This window comes from Daphnia pulicaria, chromosome 7 (genome assembly GCF_021234035.1).
Source record: "Daphnia pulicaria isolate SC F1-1A chromosome 7, SC_F0-13Bv2, whole genome shotgun sequence".
NCBI lineage: Eukaryota > Metazoa > Arthropoda > Branchiopoda > Diplostraca > Daphniidae > Daphnia > Daphnia pulicaria.
The window spans coordinates 11813559-11827368 of record NC_060919.1 but is presented as its reverse complement, the minus strand read 5'-3'; the positions used below and the strand labels follow the sequence as shown (position 1 = coordinate 11827368).

At 41.8% G+C, this 13810-nt stretch overlaps 48 non-coding genes across 48 annotated transcripts; 22 read left to right on the top strand and 26 right to left on the bottom strand.

Moving 5' to 3' along the window:
- The first annotated feature begins 75 nt into the window (after nucleotides 1-75).
- On the top strand, nucleotides 76-148 carry Trnar-acg. The gene has a single exon. It is a non-coding gene; the product is annotated as a tRNA-Arg (tRNA).
- Nucleotides 149-212: 64 nt separating this feature from the next.
- Trnam-cau lies at nucleotides 213-285 on the top strand. The gene has a single exon. It is a non-coding gene; the product is annotated as a tRNA-Met (tRNA).
- Nucleotides 286-745: 460 nt separating this feature from the next.
- Trnaq-cug lies at nucleotides 746-817 on the bottom strand. The gene has a single exon. It is a non-coding gene; the product is annotated as a tRNA-Gln (tRNA).
- Nucleotides 818-936: 119 nt separating this feature from the next.
- On the bottom strand, nucleotides 937-1018 carry Trnas-gcu. The gene has a single exon. It is a non-coding gene; the product is annotated as a tRNA-Ser (tRNA).
- A 129-nt stretch (nucleotides 1019-1147) lies between these two features.
- Nucleotides 1148-1220, bottom strand: Trnak-uuu. Its single transcript has one exon. It is a non-coding gene; the product is annotated as a tRNA-Lys (tRNA).
- Nucleotides 1221-1399: 179 nt separating this feature from the next.
- Trnar-acg lies at nucleotides 1400-1472 on the top strand. The gene has a single exon. It is a non-coding gene; the product is annotated as a tRNA-Arg (tRNA).
- A 64-nt stretch (nucleotides 1473-1536) lies between these two features.
- Nucleotides 1537-1609, top strand: Trnam-cau. The gene has a single exon. It is a non-coding gene; the product is annotated as a tRNA-Met (tRNA).
- Nucleotides 1610-2260: 651 nt separating this feature from the next.
- Nucleotides 2261-2342, bottom strand: Trnas-gcu. Its single transcript has one exon. It is a non-coding gene; the product is annotated as a tRNA-Ser (tRNA).
- Nucleotides 2343-2471: 129 nt separating this feature from the next.
- On the bottom strand, nucleotides 2472-2544 carry Trnak-uuu. Its single transcript has one exon. It is a non-coding gene; the product is annotated as a tRNA-Lys (tRNA).
- Nucleotides 2545-2723: 179 nt separating this feature from the next.
- Nucleotides 2724-2796, top strand: Trnar-acg. Its single transcript has one exon. It is a non-coding gene; the product is annotated as a tRNA-Arg (tRNA).
- A 64-nt stretch (nucleotides 2797-2860) lies between these two features.
- On the top strand, nucleotides 2861-2933 carry Trnam-cau. The gene has a single exon. It is a non-coding gene; the product is annotated as a tRNA-Met (tRNA).
- A 460-nt stretch (nucleotides 2934-3393) lies between these two features.
- Trnaq-cug lies at nucleotides 3394-3465 on the bottom strand. Its single transcript has one exon. It is a non-coding gene; the product is annotated as a tRNA-Gln (tRNA).
- Nucleotides 3466-3584: 119 nt separating this feature from the next.
- On the bottom strand, nucleotides 3585-3666 carry Trnas-gcu. The gene has a single exon. It is a non-coding gene; the product is annotated as a tRNA-Ser (tRNA).
- Nucleotides 3667-3785: 119 nt separating this feature from the next.
- Nucleotides 3786-3858, bottom strand: Trnak-uuu. Its single transcript has one exon. It is a non-coding gene; the product is annotated as a tRNA-Lys (tRNA).
- Nucleotides 3859-4037: 179 nt separating this feature from the next.
- On the top strand, nucleotides 4038-4110 carry Trnar-acg. Its single transcript has one exon. It is a non-coding gene; the product is annotated as a tRNA-Arg (tRNA).
- A 64-nt stretch (nucleotides 4111-4174) lies between these two features.
- Trnam-cau lies at nucleotides 4175-4247 on the top strand. The gene has a single exon. It is a non-coding gene; the product is annotated as a tRNA-Met (tRNA).
- A 460-nt stretch (nucleotides 4248-4707) lies between these two features.
- Trnaq-cug lies at nucleotides 4708-4779 on the bottom strand. Its single transcript has one exon. It is a non-coding gene; the product is annotated as a tRNA-Gln (tRNA).
- A 119-nt stretch (nucleotides 4780-4898) lies between these two features.
- Nucleotides 4899-4980, bottom strand: Trnas-gcu. Its single transcript has one exon. It is a non-coding gene; the product is annotated as a tRNA-Ser (tRNA).
- Nucleotides 4981-5109: 129 nt separating this feature from the next.
- Nucleotides 5110-5182, bottom strand: Trnak-uuu. Its single transcript has one exon. It is a non-coding gene; the product is annotated as a tRNA-Lys (tRNA).
- Nucleotides 5183-5361: 179 nt separating this feature from the next.
- Nucleotides 5362-5434, top strand: Trnar-acg. Its single transcript has one exon. It is a non-coding gene; the product is annotated as a tRNA-Arg (tRNA).
- Nucleotides 5435-5498: 64 nt separating this feature from the next.
- On the top strand, nucleotides 5499-5571 carry Trnam-cau. The gene has a single exon. It is a non-coding gene; the product is annotated as a tRNA-Met (tRNA).
- Nucleotides 5572-6222: 651 nt separating this feature from the next.
- On the bottom strand, nucleotides 6223-6304 carry Trnas-gcu. Its single transcript has one exon. It is a non-coding gene; the product is annotated as a tRNA-Ser (tRNA).
- Nucleotides 6305-6433: 129 nt separating this feature from the next.
- Trnak-uuu lies at nucleotides 6434-6506 on the bottom strand. Its single transcript has one exon. It is a non-coding gene; the product is annotated as a tRNA-Lys (tRNA).
- A 179-nt stretch (nucleotides 6507-6685) lies between these two features.
- Nucleotides 6686-6758, top strand: Trnar-acg. The gene has a single exon. It is a non-coding gene; the product is annotated as a tRNA-Arg (tRNA).
- A 64-nt stretch (nucleotides 6759-6822) lies between these two features.
- Nucleotides 6823-6895, top strand: Trnam-cau. The gene has a single exon. It is a non-coding gene; the product is annotated as a tRNA-Met (tRNA).
- A 460-nt stretch (nucleotides 6896-7355) lies between these two features.
- On the bottom strand, nucleotides 7356-7427 carry Trnaq-cug. Its single transcript has one exon. It is a non-coding gene; the product is annotated as a tRNA-Gln (tRNA).
- A 119-nt stretch (nucleotides 7428-7546) lies between these two features.
- On the bottom strand, nucleotides 7547-7628 carry Trnas-gcu. Its single transcript has one exon. It is a non-coding gene; the product is annotated as a tRNA-Ser (tRNA).
- A 119-nt stretch (nucleotides 7629-7747) lies between these two features.
- On the bottom strand, nucleotides 7748-7820 carry Trnak-uuu. The gene has a single exon. It is a non-coding gene; the product is annotated as a tRNA-Lys (tRNA).
- Nucleotides 7821-7999: 179 nt separating this feature from the next.
- Nucleotides 8000-8072, top strand: Trnar-acg. Its single transcript has one exon. It is a non-coding gene; the product is annotated as a tRNA-Arg (tRNA).
- A 64-nt stretch (nucleotides 8073-8136) lies between these two features.
- On the top strand, nucleotides 8137-8209 carry Trnam-cau. The gene has a single exon. It is a non-coding gene; the product is annotated as a tRNA-Met (tRNA).
- Nucleotides 8210-8669: 460 nt separating this feature from the next.
- Nucleotides 8670-8741, bottom strand: Trnaq-cug. Its single transcript has one exon. It is a non-coding gene; the product is annotated as a tRNA-Gln (tRNA).
- A 119-nt stretch (nucleotides 8742-8860) lies between these two features.
- Trnas-gcu lies at nucleotides 8861-8942 on the bottom strand. The gene has a single exon. It is a non-coding gene; the product is annotated as a tRNA-Ser (tRNA).
- Nucleotides 8943-9061: 119 nt separating this feature from the next.
- Trnak-uuu lies at nucleotides 9062-9134 on the bottom strand. The gene has a single exon. It is a non-coding gene; the product is annotated as a tRNA-Lys (tRNA).
- A 179-nt stretch (nucleotides 9135-9313) lies between these two features.
- Nucleotides 9314-9386, top strand: Trnar-acg. Its single transcript has one exon. It is a non-coding gene; the product is annotated as a tRNA-Arg (tRNA).
- Nucleotides 9387-9450: 64 nt separating this feature from the next.
- Nucleotides 9451-9523, top strand: Trnam-cau. The gene has a single exon. It is a non-coding gene; the product is annotated as a tRNA-Met (tRNA).
- Nucleotides 9524-9983: 460 nt separating this feature from the next.
- Nucleotides 9984-10055, bottom strand: Trnaq-cug. The gene has a single exon. It is a non-coding gene; the product is annotated as a tRNA-Gln (tRNA).
- A 119-nt stretch (nucleotides 10056-10174) lies between these two features.
- Trnas-gcu lies at nucleotides 10175-10256 on the bottom strand. The gene has a single exon. It is a non-coding gene; the product is annotated as a tRNA-Ser (tRNA).
- Nucleotides 10257-10385: 129 nt separating this feature from the next.
- Trnak-uuu lies at nucleotides 10386-10458 on the bottom strand. The gene has a single exon. It is a non-coding gene; the product is annotated as a tRNA-Lys (tRNA).
- A 179-nt stretch (nucleotides 10459-10637) lies between these two features.
- On the top strand, nucleotides 10638-10710 carry Trnar-acg. Its single transcript has one exon. It is a non-coding gene; the product is annotated as a tRNA-Arg (tRNA).
- A 64-nt stretch (nucleotides 10711-10774) lies between these two features.
- Nucleotides 10775-10847, top strand: Trnam-cau. Its single transcript has one exon. It is a non-coding gene; the product is annotated as a tRNA-Met (tRNA).
- Nucleotides 10848-11498: 651 nt separating this feature from the next.
- On the bottom strand, nucleotides 11499-11580 carry Trnas-gcu. The gene has a single exon. It is a non-coding gene; the product is annotated as a tRNA-Ser (tRNA).
- A 129-nt stretch (nucleotides 11581-11709) lies between these two features.
- On the bottom strand, nucleotides 11710-11782 carry Trnak-uuu. The gene has a single exon. It is a non-coding gene; the product is annotated as a tRNA-Lys (tRNA).
- A 179-nt stretch (nucleotides 11783-11961) lies between these two features.
- Nucleotides 11962-12034, top strand: Trnar-acg. Its single transcript has one exon. It is a non-coding gene; the product is annotated as a tRNA-Arg (tRNA).
- Nucleotides 12035-12098: 64 nt separating this feature from the next.
- On the top strand, nucleotides 12099-12171 carry Trnam-cau. The gene has a single exon. It is a non-coding gene; the product is annotated as a tRNA-Met (tRNA).
- A 651-nt stretch (nucleotides 12172-12822) lies between these two features.
- Nucleotides 12823-12904, bottom strand: Trnas-gcu. Its single transcript has one exon. It is a non-coding gene; the product is annotated as a tRNA-Ser (tRNA).
- Nucleotides 12905-13033: 129 nt separating this feature from the next.
- On the bottom strand, nucleotides 13034-13106 carry Trnak-uuu. Its single transcript has one exon. It is a non-coding gene; the product is annotated as a tRNA-Lys (tRNA).
- A 179-nt stretch (nucleotides 13107-13285) lies between these two features.
- Nucleotides 13286-13358, top strand: Trnar-acg. The gene has a single exon. It is a non-coding gene; the product is annotated as a tRNA-Arg (tRNA).
- A 64-nt stretch (nucleotides 13359-13422) lies between these two features.
- Nucleotides 13423-13495, top strand: Trnam-cau. The gene has a single exon. It is a non-coding gene; the product is annotated as a tRNA-Met (tRNA).
- Nucleotides 13496-13810: the final 315 nt, after the last annotated feature.

The following is a 13810-nucleotide window of genomic DNA, read 5'->3' as shown; positions in this document are numbered from 1 at the left end:
TGATTCAAACCTGATCACTTTCTGTCCAAAACAAATAGTTGTTTCTTAAATTTAGTAATGTTCGTAGTTTAACGTGGGTTTGTGGCGCAATTGATAACGCGCCTGACTACGGATCAGGAGATTCCAGGTTCGACTCCTGGCAAGCTCGATTTACTTGCGTTTCAAGGAAGCCACTTGGTTCCATTTGGTTATAGCGTTCAATAACAGTGGTCGCCTCGATAGCGCAGTAGGCAGCGCGCGAGTCTCATTATCTCGAGGTCGTGAGTTCGAACCTCACTCGGGGCATTTATGTCATTTTACCTCTTGTAAAAATTCAAGTCCAAATTTAGACGGAGCAAAATACTAAACTGTGCTTCGTTTTGAAAAGGATAGAAAGGGTTGTGGTGTTTACGTCGATTATGGTTTTTACTTCGATGGGGTTGTGCTCGCCAGTACGAAAGTGTTGTTATCTAATTGTAGGCTGTTTGCAAGATATAGTGTCCTTCGGATGTATTTGGGGATGGATGCAAACAGACATACTTTGAAGTGGCAATGGCGATGACTTGAAGAAATAACGATTTGCAACGAACATGTACAGCACCCTCCGACAGCCTGGCGTAATAATGTACTGTTGTAGAAAAACTCATCATAACCAAGTACCCTAATCCATCAGCAACGCAATGCATAAACTCTAAATGAAAGGGTTGCACTGTGGGAAAAAGTCTTGACTGGCCTTTCTTGCAACGATCTCGCCATCTGTTAAAATAGGTCCTACTGAAATTTGAACTCAGATTGTCAGAGTCAGAGTCTGAAGTGCTAACCATTACACCATAGAACCTTGATGAATATCATACCGTGGCTTAAACACTAAGTTTCTACATTGATATGCCGAAACCCCTGATTACTGCATAGCAATTGGAGTGCGTTACAGTTGCCAATATCCTTAACTATTCCTTTCGACGAGGATGGGATTCGAACCCATGCGTGCAATGCACAATGGATTAGCAGTCCATCACCTTAACCGCTCGGTCACCTCGTCGGCATTTTTTTCCTTGCTAACGTTCTTCATGTAAAGTCAGATTATCTCAGTTTATCTGCACCATCCAATTACAGGATAATTATACCGTATCGAACATCACCACATATCTAGTACACAACCTACGTTTCACGCCCGATGAGGGACTTGAACCCTCGACCTCAGGATTAAAAGTCCCGCGCTCTACCGTCTGAGCTAACCGGGCTGTTTTAATCTCCTTATCAACAATTCACTGAAAGTCGTATGAACAGTAATAATAAATCCAATTCATGTTAAAGGCTTAAAAACATGACTTCACTAGTAAAGACATGATTCAAACCTGATCACTTTCTGTCGAAAACAAATAGTTATTTCTTAAATTTAGTAATGTTCGTAGTTTAACGTGGGTTTGTGGCGCAATTGATAACGCGCCTGACTACGGATCAGGAGATTCCAGGTTCGACTCCTGGCAAGCTCGATTTACTTGCGTTTCAAGGAAGACACTTGGTTCCATTTGGTTAAAGCGTTCAATAACATTGGTCGCCTCGATAGCGCAGTAGGCAGCGCGCGAGTCTCATAATCTCGAGGTCGTGAGTTCGAACCTCACTCGGGGCATTTATGTCATTTTACCTCTTGTAAAAATTCAAAACCAAATTTAGACGGAGAAAAATACTAAATTGTGCTTCGTTTTGAAAAGGATAGAAAGGGTTGTGGTGTTTACGTCGATTATGGTTTTTACTTCGATGGGGTTGTGCTCGCCAGTACGAAAGTGTTGTTATCTAATTGTAGGCTGTTTGCAAGATATAGTGTCCTTCGGATGTATTTGGGGATGGATGCAAACAGACATACTTTGAAGTGGAAATGGCGATGACTTGAAGAAATAACGATTTGCAACGAACATGTACAGCACCCTCCGACAGCCTGGCGTAATAATGTACTGTTGTAGAAAAACTCATCATAACCAAGTACCCTAATCCATCAGCAACGCAATGCATAAACTCTAAATGAAAGGGTTGCACTGTGGGAAAAAGTCTTGACTGGCCTTTCTTGCAACGATCTCGCCATCTGTTAAAATAGGTCCTACTGAAATTTGAACTCAGATTGTCAGAGTCAGAGTCTGAAGTGCTAACGATTACACAATAGAACCTTGATGAATATCATACCGTGGCTTGAACACTAAGTTTCGCCATTGATATGCCGAAACCCCTGATTACTGCATAGCAATTGGAGTGCGTTACAGTTGCCAATATCCTAAACTATTCCTTTCGACGAGGATGGGATTCGAACCCATGCGTGCAATGCACAATGGATTAGCAGTCCATCACCTTAACCGCTCGGTCACCTCGTCGGCATTTTTTTCCTTGCTAACGTTTTTCATGTAAAGTCAGATTATCTCAGTTTATCTGCACCATCCAATTACAGGATAATTATACCGTATCGAACATCACCACATATCTAGTACACAACCTACGTTTCACGCCCGATGAGGGACTTGAACCCTCGACCTCAGGATTAAAAGTCCCGCGCTCTACCGTCTGAGCTAACCGGGCTGTTTTAATCTCCTTATCAACAATTCACTGAAAATCGTATGAACAGTAATAATAAATCCAATTCATGTTAAAGGCTTAAAAACATGACTTCACTAGTAAAGACATGATTCAAACCTGATCACTTTCTGTCGAAAACAAATAGTTATTTCTTAAATTTAGTAATGTTCGTAGTTTAACGTGGGTTTGTGGCGCAATTGATAACGCGCCTGACTACGGATCAGGAGATTCCAGGTTCGACTCCTGGCAAGCTCGATTTACTTGCGTTTCAAGGAAGACACTTGGTTCCATTTGGTTAAAGCGTTCAAGAACATTGGTCGCCTCGATAGCGCAGTAGGCAGCGCGCGAGTCTCATAATCTCGAGGTCGTGAGTTCGAACCTCACTCGGGGCATTTATGTCATTTTACCTCTTGTAAAAATTCAAAACCAAATTTAGACGGAGCAAAATACTAAATTGTGCTTCGTTTTGAAAAGGATAGAAAGGGTTGTGGTGTTTACGTCGATTATGGTTTTTACTTCGATGGGGTTGTGCTCGCCAGTACGAAAGTGTTGTTATCTAATTGTAGGCTGTTTGCAAGATATAGTGTCCTTCGGATGTATTTGGGGATGGATGCAAACAGACATACTTTGAAGTGGAAATGGCGATGACTTGAAGAAATAACGATTTGCAACGAACATGTACAGTACCCTCCGACAGCCTGGCGTAATAATGTACTGTTGTAGAAAAACTCATCATAACCAAGTACCCTAATCCATCAGCAACGCAATGCATAAACTCTAAATGAAAGGGTTGCACTGTGGGAAAAAGTCTTGACTGGCCTTTCTTGCAACGATCTCGCCATCTGTTAAAATAGGTCCTACTGAAATTTGAACTCAGATTGTCAGAGTCAGAGTCTGAAGTGCTAACCATTACACCATAGAACCTTGATGAATATCATACCGTGGCTTGAACACTAAGTTTCTACATTGATATGCCGAAACCCCTGATTACTGCATAGCAATTGGAGTGCGTTACAGTTGCCAATATCCTTAACTATTCCTTTCGACGAGGATGCGATTCGAACCCATGCGTGCAATGCACAATGGATTAGCAGTCCATCACCTTAACCGCTCGGTCACCTCGTCGCCTTGCTAATGTTTTTCATGTAAAGTCAGATTATCTCAGTTTATCTGCACCATCAAATTACAGGATAATTATACCGTATCGAACATCACCACATATCTAGTACACAACCTACGTTTCACGCCCGATGAGGGACTTGAACCCTCGACCTCAGGATTAAAAGTCCCGCGCTCTACCGTCTGAGCTAACCGGGCTGTTTTAATCTCCTTATCAACAATTCACTGAAAATCGTATGAACAGTAATAATAAATCCAATTCATGTTAAAGGCTTAAAAACATGACTTCACTAGTAAAGACATCATTCAAACCTGATCACTTTCTGTCGAAAACAAATAGTTATTTCTTAAATTTAGTAATGTTCGTAGTTTAACGTGGGTTTGTGGCGCAATTGATAACGCGCCTGACTACGGATCAGGAGATTCCAGGTTCGACTCCTGGCAAGCTCGATTTACTTGCGTTTCAAGGAAGCCACTTGGTTCCATTTGGTTATAGCGTTCAACAACAGTGGTCGCCTCGATAGCGCAGTAGGCAGCGCGCGAGTCTCATAATCTCGAGGTCGTGAGTTCGAACCTCACTCGGGGCATTTATGTCATTTTACCTCTTGTAAAAATTCAAGTCCAAATTTAGACGGAGCAAAATACTAAACTGTGCTTCGTTTTGAAAAGGATAGAAAGGGTTGTGGTGTTTACGTCGATTATGGTTTTTACTTCGATGGGGTTGTGCTCGCCAGTACGAAAGTGTTGTTATCTAATTGTAGGCTGTTTGCAAGATATAGTGTCCTTCGGATGTATTTGGGGATGGATGCAAACAGACATACTTTGAAGTGGCAATGGCGATGACTTGAAGAAATAACGATTTGCAACGAACATGTACAGCACCCTCCGACAGCCTGGCGTAATAATGTACTGTTGTAGAAAAACTCATCATAACCAAGTACCCTTATCCATCAGCAACGCAATGCATAAACTCTAAATGAAAGGGTTGCACTGTGGGAAAAAGTCTTGACTGGCCTTTCTTGCAACGATCTCGCCATCTGTTAAAATAGGTCCTACTGAAATTTGAACTCAGATTGTCAGAGTCAGAGTCTGAAGTGCTAACCATTACACCATAGAACCTTGATGAATATCATACCGTGGCTTGAACACTAAGTTTCTACATTGATATGCCGAAACCCCTGATTAATGCATAGCAATTGGAGTGCGTTACAGTTGCCAATATCCTTAACTATTCCTTTCGACGAGGATGGGATTCGAACCCATGCGTGCAATGCACAATGGATTAGCAGTCCATCACCTTAACCGCTCGGTCACCTCGTCGGCATTTTTTTCCTTGCTAACGTTCTTCATGTAAAGTCAGATTATCTCAGTTTATCTGCACCAGCCAATTACAGGATAATTATACCGTATCGAACATCACCACATATCTAGTACACAACCTACGTTTCACGCCCGATGAGGGACTTGAACCCTCGACCTCAGGATTAAAAGTCCCGCGCTCTACCGTCTGAGCTAACCGGGCTGTTTTAATCTCCTTATCAACAATTCACTGAAAATCGTATGAACAGTAATAATAAATCCAATTCATGTTAAAGGCTTAAAAACATGACTTCACTAGTAAAGACATGATTCAAACCTGATCACTTTCTGTCCAAAACAAATAGTTATTTCTTAAATTTAGTAATGTTCGTAGTTTAACGTGGGTTTGTGGCGCAATTGATAACGCGCCTGACTACGGATCAGGAGATTCCAGGTTCGACTCCTGGCAAGCTCGATTTACTTGCGTTTCAAGGAAGACACTTGGTTCCATTTGGTTAAAGCGTTCAAGAACAGTGGTCGCCTCGATAGCGCAGTAGGCAGCGCGCGAGTCTCATAATCTCGAGGTCGTGAGTTCGAACCTCACTCGGGGCATTTATGTCATTTGACCTCTTGTAAAAATTCAAAACCAAATTTAGACGGAGCAAAATACTAAATTGTGCTTCGTTTTGAAAAGGATAGAAAGGGTTGTGGTGTTTACGTCGATTATGGTTTTTACTTCGATGGGGTTGTGCTCGCCAGTACGAAAGTGTTGTTATCTAATTGTAGGCTGTTTGCAAGATATAGTGTCCTTCGGATGTATTTGGGGATGGATGCAAACAGACATACTTTGAAGTGGAAATGGCGATGACTTGAAGAAATAACGATTTGCAACGAACATGTACAGCACCCTCCGACAGCCTGGCGTAATAATGTACTGTTGTAGAAAAACTCATCATAACCAAGTACCCTAATCCATCAGCAACGCAATGCATAAACTCTAAATGAAAGGGTTGCACTGTGGGAAAAAGTCTTGACTGGCCTTTCTTGCAACGATCTCGCCATCTGTTAAAATAGGTCCTACTGAAATTTGAACTCAGATTGTCAGAGTCAGAGTCTGAAGTGCTAACGATTACACAATAGAACCTTGATGAATATCATACCGTGGCTTGAACACTAAGTTTCCCCATTGATATGCCGAAACCCCTGATTACTGCATAGCAATTGGAGTGCGTTACAGTTGCCAATATCCTAAACTATTCCTTTCGACGAGGATGGGATTCGAACCCATGCGTGCAATGCACAATGGATTAGCAGTCCATCACCTTAACCGCTCGGTCACCTCGTCGGCATTTTTTTCCTTGCTAACGTTTTTCATGTAAAGTCAGATTATCTCAGTTTATCTGCACCATCCAATTACAGGATAATTATACCGTATCGAACATCACCACATATCTAGTACACAACCTACGTTTCACGCCCGATGAGGGACTTGAACCCTCGACCTCAGGATTAAAAGTCCCGCGCTCTACCGTCTGAGCTAACCGGGCTGTTTTAATCTCCTTATCAACAATTCACTGAAAATCGTATGAACAGTAATAATAAATCCAATTCATGTTAAAGGCTTAAAAACATGACTTCACTAGTAAAGACATGATTCAAACCTGATCACTTTCTGTCGAAAACAAATAGTTATTTCTTAAATTTAGTAATGTTCGTAGTTTAACGTGGGTTTGTGGCGCAATTGATAACGCGCCTGACTACGGATCAGGAGATTCCAGGTTCGACTCCTGGCAAGCTCGATTTACTTGCGTTTCAAGGAAGACACTTGGTTCCATTTGGTTAAAGCGTTCAAGAACATTGGTCGCCTCGATAGCGCAGTAGGCAGCGCGCGAGTCTCATAATCTCGAGGTCGTGAGTTCGAACCTCACTCGGGGCATTTATGTCATTTTACCTCTTGTAAAAATTCAAAACCAAATTTAGACGGAGCAAAATACTAAATTGTGCTTCGTTTTGAAAAGGATAGAAAGGGTTGTGGTGTTTACGTCGATTATGGTTTTTACTTCGATGGGGTTGTGCTCGCCAGTACGAAAGTGTTGTTATCTAATTGTAGGCTGTTTGCAAGATATAGTGTCCTTCGGATGTATTTGGGGATGGATGCAAACAGACATACTTTGAAGTGGAAATGGCGATGACTTGAAGAAATAACGATTTGCAACGAACATGTACAGTACCCTCCGACAGCCTGGCGTAATAATGTACTGTTGTAGAAAAACTCATCATAACCAAGTACCCTAATCCATCAGCAACGCAATGCATAAACTCTAAATGAAAGGGTTGCACTGTGGGAAAAAGTCTTGACTGGCCTTTCTTGCAACGATCTCGCCATCTGTTAAAATAGGTCCTACTGAAATTTGAACTCAGATTGTCAGAGTCAGAGTCTGAAGTGCTAACCATTACACCATAGAACCTTGATGAATATCATACCGTGGCTTGAACACTAAGTTTCTACATTGATATGCCGAAACCCCTGATTACTGCATAGCAATTGGAGTGCGTTACAGTTGCCAATATCCTTAACTATTCCTTTCGACGAGGATGCGATTCGAACCCATGCGTGCAATGCACAATGGATTAGCAGTCCATCACCTTAACCGCTCGGTCACCTCGTCGCCTTGCTAATGTTTTTCATGTAAAGTCAGATTATCTCAGTTTATCTGCACCATCAAATTACAGGATAATTATACCGTATCGAACATCACCACATATCTAGTACACAACCTACGTTTCACGCCCGATGAGGGACTTGAACCCTCGACCTCAGGATTAAAAGTCCCGCGCTCTACCGTCTGAGCTAACCGGGCTGTTTTAATCTCCTTATCAACAATTCACTGAAAATCGTATGAACAGTAATAATAAATCCAATTCATGTTAAAGGCTTAAAAACATGACTTCACTAGTAAAGACATGATTCAAACCTGATCACTTTCTGTCGAAAACAAATAGTTATTTCTTAAATTTAGTAATGTTCGTAGTTTAACGTGGGTTTGTGGCGCAATTGATAACGCGCCTGACTACGGATCAGGAGATTCCAGGTTCGACTCCTGGCAAGCTCGATTTACTTGCGTTTCAAGGAAGACACTTGGTTCCATTTGGTTAAAGCGTTCAAGAACATTGGTCGCCTCGATAGCGCAGTAGGCAGCGCGCGAGTCTCATAATCTCGAGGTCGTGAGTTCGAACCTCACTCGGGGCATTTATGTCATTTTACCTCTTGTAAAAATTCAAAACCAAATTTAGACGGAGCAAAATACTAAATTGTGCTTCGTTTTGAAAAGGATAGAAAGGGTTGTGGTGTTTACGTCGATTATGGTTTTTACTTCGATGGGGTTGTGCTCGCCAGTACGAAAGTGTTGTTATCTAATTGTAGGCTGTTTGCAAGATATAGTGTCCTTCGGATGTATTTGGGGATGGATGCAAACAGACATACTTTGAAGTGGAAATGGCGATGACTTGAAGAAATAACGATTTGCAACGAACATGTACAGTACCCTCCGACAGCCTGGCGTAATAATGTACTGTTGTAGAAAAACTCATCATAACCAAGTACCCTAATCCATCAGCAACGCAATGCATAAACTCTAAATGAAAGGGTTGCACTGTGGGAAAAAGTCTTGACTGGCCTTTCTTGCAACGATCTCGCCATCTGTTAAAATAGGTCCTACTGAAATTTGAACTCAGATTGTCAGAGTCAGAGTCTGAAGTGCTAACCATTACACCATAGAACCTTGATGAATATCATACCGTGGCTTGAACACTAAGTTTCTACATTGATATGCCGAAACCCCTGATTACTGCATAGCAATTGGAGTGCGTTACAGTTGCCAATATCCTTAACTATTCCTTTCGACGAGGATGCGATTCGAACCCATGCGTGCAATGCACAATGGATTAGCAGTCCATCACCTTAACCGCTCGGTCACCTCGTCGCCTTGCTAATGTTTTTCATGTAAAGTCAGATTATCTCAGTTTATCTGCACCATCAAATTACAGGATAATTATACCGTATCGAACATCACCACATATCTAGTACACAACCTACGTTTCACGCCCGATGAGGGACTTGAACCCTCGACCTCAGGATTAAAAGTCCCGCGCTCTACCGTCTGAGCTAACCGGGCTGTTTTAATCTCCTTATCAACAATTCACTGAAAATCGTATGAACAGTAATAATAAATCCAATTCATGTTAAAGGCTTAAAAACATGACTTCACTAGTAAAGACATCATTCAAACCTGATCACTTTCTGTCGAAAACAAATAGTTATTTCTTAAATTTAGTAATGTTCGTAGTTTAACGTGGGTTTGTGGCGCAATTGATAACGCGCCTGACTACGGATCAGGAGATTCCAGGTTCGACTCCTGGCAAGCTCGATTTACTTGCGTTTCAAGGAAGCCACTTGGTTCCATTTGGTTATAGCGTTCAAGAACATTGGTCGCCTCGATAGCGCAGTAGGCAGCGCGCGAGTCTCATAATCTCGAGGTCGTGAGTTCGAACCTCACTCGGGGCATTTATGTCATTTTACCTCTTGTAAAAATTCAAAACCAAATTTAGACGGAGCAAAATACTAAACTGTGCTTCGTTTTGAAAAGGATAGAAAGGGTTGTGGTGTTTACGTCGATTATGGTTTTTACTTCGATGGGGTTGTGCTCGCCAGTACGAAAGTGTTGTTATCTAATTGTAGGCTGTTTGCAAGATATAGTGTCCTTCGGATGTATTTGGGGATGGATGCAAACAGACATACTTTGAAGTGGCAATGGCGATGACTTGAAGAAATAACGATTTGCAACGAACATGTACAGCACCCTCCGACAGCCTGGCGTAATAATGTACTGTTGTAGAAAAACTCATCATAACCAAGTACCCTTATCCATCAGCAACGCAATGCATAAACTCTAAATGAAAGGGTTGCACTGTGGGAAAAAGTCTTGACTGGCCTTTCTTGCAACGATCTCGCCATCTGTTAAAATAGGTCCTACTGAAATTTGAACTCAGATTGTCAGAGTCAGAGTCTGAAGTGCTAACCATTACACCATAGAACCTTGATGAATATCATACCGTGGCTTGAACACTAAGTTTCTACATTGATATGCCGAAACCCCTGATTAATGCATAGCAATTGGAGTGCGTTACAGTTGCCAATATCCTTAACTATTCCTTTCGACGAGGATGGGATTCGAACCCATGCGTGCAATGCACAATGGATTAGCAGTCCATCACCTTAACCGCTCGGTCACCTCGTCGGCATTTTTTTCCTTGCTAACGTTCTTCATGTAAAGTCAGATTATCTCAGTTTATCTGCACCAGCCAATTACAGGATAATTATACCGTATCGAACATCACCACATATCTAGTACACAACCTACGTTTCACGCCCGATGAGGGACTTGAACCCTCGACCTCAGGATTAAAAGTCCCGCGCTCTACCGTCTGAGCTAACCGGGCTGTTTTAATCTCCTTATCAACAATTCACTGAAAATCGTATGAACAGTAATAATAAATCCAATTCATGTTAAAGGCTTAAAAACATGACTTCACTAGTAAAGACATGATTCAAACCTGATCACTTTCTGTCGAAAACAAATAGTTATTTTTTAAATTTAGTAATGTTCGTAGTTTAACGTGGGTTTGTGGCGCAATTGATAACGCGCCTGACTACGGATCAGGAGATTCCAGGTTCGACTCCTGGCAAGCTCGATTTACTTGCGTTTCAAGGAAGACACTTGGTTCCATTTGGTTAAAGCGTTCAAGAACAGTGGTCGCCTCGATAGCGCAGTAGGCAGCGCGCGAGTCTCATAATCTCGAGGTCGTGAGTTCGAACCTCACTCGGGGCATTTATGTCATTTGACCTCTTTTAAAAATTCAAAACCAAATTTAGACGGAGCAAAATACTAAATTGTGCTTCGTTTTGAAAAGGATAGAAAGGGTTGTGGTGTTTACGTCGATTATGGTTTTTACTTCGATGGGGTTGTGCTCGCCAGTACGAAAGTGTTGTTATCTAATTGTAGGCTGTTTGCAAGATATAGTGTCCTTCGGATGTATTTGGGGATGGATGCAAACAGACATACTTTGAAGTGGAAATGGCGATGACTTGAAGAAATAACGATTTGCAACGAACATGTACAGCACCCTCCGACAGCCTGGCGTAATAATGTACTGTTGTAGAAAAACTCATCATAACCAAGTACCCTAATCCATCAGCAACGCAATGCATAAACTCTAAATGAAAGGGTTGCACTGTGGGAAAAAGTCTTGACTGGCCTTTCTTGCAACGATCTCGCCATCTGTTAAAATAGGTCCTACTGAAATTTGAACTCAGATTGTCAGAGTCAGAGTCTGAAGTGCTAACGATTACACCATAGAACCTTGATGAATATCATACCGTGGCTTGAACACTAAGTTTCTACATTGATATGCCGAAACCCCTGATTAATGCATAGCAATTGGAGTGCGTTACAGTTGCCAATATCCTTAACTATTCCTTTCGACGAGGATGGGATTCGAACCCATGCGTGCAATGCACAATGGATTAGCAGTCCATCACCTTAACCGCTCGGTCACCTCGTCGGCATTTTTTTCCTTGCTAACGTTTTTCATGTAAAGTCAGATTATCTCAGTTTATCTGCACCATCCAATTACAGGATAATTATACCGTATCGAACATCACCACATATCTAGTACACAACCTACGTTTCACGCCCGATGAGGGACTTGAACCCTCGACCTCAGGATTAAAAGTCCCGCGCTCTACCGTCTGAGCTAACCGGGCTGTTTTAATCTCCTTATCAACAATTCACTGAAAATCGTATGAACAGTAATAATAAATCCAATTCATGTTAAAGGCTTAAAAACATGACTTCACTAGTAAAGACATGATTCAAACCTGATCACTTTCTGTCGAAAACAAATAGTTATTTCTTAAATTTAGTAATGTTCGTAGTTTAACGTGGGTTTGTGGCGCAATTGATAACGCGCCTGACTACGGATCAGGAGATTCCAGGTTCGACTCCTGGCAAGCTCGATTTACTTGCGTTTCAAGGAAGACACTTGGTTCCATTTGGTTAAAGCGTTCAATAACATTGGTCGCCTCGATAGCGCAGTAGGCAGCGCGCGAGTCTCATAATCTCAAGGTCGTGAGTTCGAACCTCACTCGGGGCATTTATGTCATTTTACCTCTTGTAAAAATTCAAAACCAAATTTAGACGGAGCAAAATACTAAATTGTGCTTCGTTTTGAAAAGGATAGAAAGGGTTGTGGTGTTTACGTCGATTATGGTTTTTACTTCGATGGGGTTGTGCTCGCCAGTACGAAAGTGTTGTTATCTAATTGTAGGCTGTTTGCAAGATATAGTGTCCTTCGGATGTATTTGGGGATGGATGCAAACAGACATACTTTGAAGTGGAAATGGCGATGACTTGAAGAAATAACGATTTGCAACGAACATGTACAGCACCCTCCGACAGCCTGGCGTAATAATGTACTGTTGTAGAAAAACTCATCATAACCAAGTACCCTAATCCATCAGCAACGCAATGCATAAACTCTAAATGAAAGGGTTGCACTGTGGGAAAAAGTCTTGACTGGTTTTTCTTGCAACGATCTCGCCATCTGTTAAAATAGGTCCTACTGAAATTTGAACTCAGATTGTCAGAGTCAGAGTCTGAAGTGCTAACGATTACACCATAGAACCTTGATGAATATCATACCGTGGCTTGAACACTAAGTTTCTACATTGATATGCCGAAACCCCTGATTACTGCATAGCAATTGGAGTGCGTTACAGTTGCCAATATCCTTAACTATTCCTTTCGACGAGGATGGGATTCGAACCCATGCGTGCAATGCACAATGGATTAGCAGTCCATCACCTTAACCGCTCGGTCACCTCGTCGGCATTTTTTTCCTTGCTAACGTTTTTCATGTAAAGTCAGATTATCTCAGTTTATCTGCACCATCCAATTACAGGATAATTATACCGTATCGAACATCACCACATATCTAGTACACAACCTACGTTTCACGCCCGATGAGGGACTTGAACCCTCGACCTCAGGATTAAAAGTCCCGCGCTCTACCGTCTGAGCTAACCGGGCTGTTTTAATCTCCTTATCAACAATTCACTGAAAATCGTATGAACAGTAATAATAAATCCAATTCATGTTAAAGGCTTAAAAACATGACTTCACTAGTAAAGACATGATTCAAACCTGATCACTTTCTGTCGAAAACAAATAGTTATTTCTTAAATTTAGTAATGTTCGTAGTTTAACGTGGGTTTGTGGCGCAATTGATAACGCGCCTGACTACGGATCAGGAGATTCCAGGTTCGACTCCTGGCAAGCTCGATTTACTTGCGTTTCAAGGAAGACACTTGATTCCATTTGGTTAAAGCGTTCAAGAACATTGGTCGCCTCGATAGCGCAGTAGGCAGCGCGCGAGTCTCATAATCTCGAGGTCGTGAGTTCGAACCTCACTCGGGGCATTTATGTCATTTTACCTCTTGTAAAAATTCAAAACCAAATTTAGACGGAGCAAAATACTAAATTGTGCTTCGTTTTGAAAAGGATAGAAAGGGTTGTGGTGTTTACGTCGATTATGGTTTTTACTTCGATGGGGTTGTGCTCGCCAGTACGAAAGTGTTGTTATCTAATTGTAGGCTGTTTGCAAGATATAGTGTCCTTCGGATGTATTTGGGGATGGATGCAAACAGACATACTTTGAAGTGGAAATGGCGATGACTTGAAGAAATAACGATTTGCAACGAACATGTACAGCACCCTCCGACAGCCTGGCGTAA